The sequence below is a fragment of the Triticum aestivum genome, chromosome 1B, assembly GCF_018294505.1.
Source record: "Triticum aestivum cultivar Chinese Spring chromosome 1B, IWGSC CS RefSeq v2.1, whole genome shotgun sequence".
NCBI lineage: Eukaryota > Viridiplantae > Streptophyta > Magnoliopsida > Poales > Poaceae > Triticum > Triticum aestivum.
In genome coordinates this window covers 88,936,797-88,939,381 of record NC_057795.1, presented here as the reverse complement: position 1 = coordinate 88,939,381, position 2,585 = coordinate 88,936,797, and positions in this window count along the sequence as shown.

The following is a 2,585-nucleotide window of genomic DNA, read 5'->3' as shown; positions in this document are numbered from 1 at the left end:
TAGATGGCCCATGGACCCTACGGCCCGTAGAAGGCCCATTGATCCCTAAGGCCCCTATAGAAGGCCGATGGATCCTACGGCCCATATAGAAGGCCAATGTTCCTACGGCCGAACGAAGGCCCATGGATCATACGGCCTGCAGGAGGCCCATGGTTACAATAGTCCGTGTGTTGCCATGATTATTTTGGCCTAGTTACAAAAAATAGGCTATTATGGCCACTAGCAAAACACAGAAAAAAACTGCAGTGACTACAAGCAAACAACTAAACAAGACAATGAGGAAATAAATAAGCAAGCAATTAAGGCTAGCCTATCACCACTATTACTCATATTACATCCACTAGGCATCAAAGTTCGCCACCAGTGCAAATATAGGGAACAAAGCAGCATATTACATACACTTGGCCGTCAAAATTGGCCACCAGTGCAAATAAACGCGGCAGCAAAACAAGAGCATAACTGAAACAACTTCAGAAGAGCTCAAGAAACGTTATCCTGGGTATCCACCATGCTGGCAATAAGCTTAGCAAGCTGATTAGCTTTGTCCTGTTTGGCGCTAAAATCCTCCAACGCTTGCTGTTGCACCAGAAAGTATGCATCTGAATGCTCCAGGGACTTCCGCAGTCCTTCCGCTTATTGTCGCAGCACAGCTGATCGATGTCTTTCAGCTTGTAGTTGAGACTCAAGAAACCGAACTGATTCAGACAGTGAGTTCGAATAGCTTGTGCATGCGGTAGTGGCCAGTAACTCGAACACTAAACCAAGACATGACTTTGGGGTTGTCTCGTTGTCTTCAAGATAGTCTTCCTTAGCTGTTTTATCAGCTTTGTTGGAGACCAACAAGGATGTGTCACTATCCTGAACCTTATCTGCATTACTTCCTTTACCATTGCTTAATAAGGCACTCTTCTCCAATATTCTGTCAGCATTCCAAAAGAAGAAACAAGCAGACACATAACAATTTAGCATGTACTAGTATATGAAAGTCATTTCGGTGAACCAGTTCATTAGTAAGGTGGACAGGATTAAACTACCAAGTCTTCTATTGCCAAGTACTAGTACATAATAAAAGCATCAAACAAACATATATCTATGTCCTATGGTCACTGCATTGTCTTGCCAAATCAAAATAGAGACACGGTTCAAATCATATTAGTTCAAGACAAAGCAGCAGTGAAAGAATACAAAGCGTGGGAAACTACATGACACAACAAGATTTCAGATGGGTACCACGGGTCTACATGTACAACAACACTATTGGCTCTGTTGTGATGCTAGTAATGTGCATGATATGAAAGTCAACTGTATACACAATTGAAATTGAAATCAACAAAGCTATTGATAAGAGCAAACCTGTTAAAGAAACATGCGTGAACATACCTGCTGTGCCATTGGAGTTTTGATTGGATCCTTCAATTTAAAAATAAGTTTGTATCAGTAAATACAGTGATACAAGAGCAAAGCAAACATAGTTAAAAAAGGTGCTCCTAAGCAAGCGCTTAAGCGCGCCTAAGCTCTAGGCGTTGGCAAAACGCATTATGCATAACTACGCATAATTTGTGCATAACTGCGCATAAGCATGCGCTTTGGTCAGTAAAGCGCAAGGCGGTGGCAAAATGCACAATTAACGCCTAGCACTTTTTTGAACTATGATAGCAATGGAATCTTAAATTAGAACAGTTGTTCTTGAGGTTTAGGCACTTGTTCTACATGAACAGAGTACAGTAAGACGCAAGAATAAAATACTTAAAAATAGAAAATGAGCTCATAGACCTTACCAGATTCTTGGTTCGGGACCAGTACAGAACAAGGCGTTCCCAGTCATCGTCCAATAAATGTGTCTCAGGAGAACGTAAGGGAATTTGATGAGTTTGTTTGCCGGTGAAGTACGTTTTCTTCAGGTAATTCCGATACTGCCACCAAGCATTCTTGAAGATAGCAGAGGTATTAGCACAAGTTACCTCATCCTGAGTTTCCAAATCGGTCCTTATCTATAGAGAAAAATGGGAAAATTTACTGTATTATAACCATCATGGAGGTAGGATGTATGGGACGAAGCAAAGTAATTGCCATGAATAACATTACTTACACATAACTCCTGGACAAACACCTGCAACTGGAATTTTCCTTCATCTTCAGTATAATATTTCCAAGATGGGAAGATATGCACATACGATTTAACAACATCAAATGCGATAGATGCTAAACTACGACTGGCTGGTTGTGCTTCCTCCACAGGAATAGGCGTACTAACTGGTGGAGTTGGGGTTCGCCGTGATAGTACTGGCCCTTTGGGCACTGGAGCTGCCTTACTAACTACTGTTGTTTAGGAGCTCTGTGGTGGAGATGGTGTTGTGTCAACAGGAACTGGGTTACTATCGGCTGGGGTTGGGGTTAGATTGGGTGAAGCTGGTTGTCTGTCCATCGCAGTAGGGGTACAATCTGCGAGAGTTTGGGTTATGTGTGGTAGGGCTGGTTCTTGTGCATGTACAACCGGGGTGCTATCTCCACCAAGAGGTAGCACTGTTTTATTTGAAGACCGTGTTTTTATTCCGCTAGATACTGGCATCACCCGGTCCAATTCA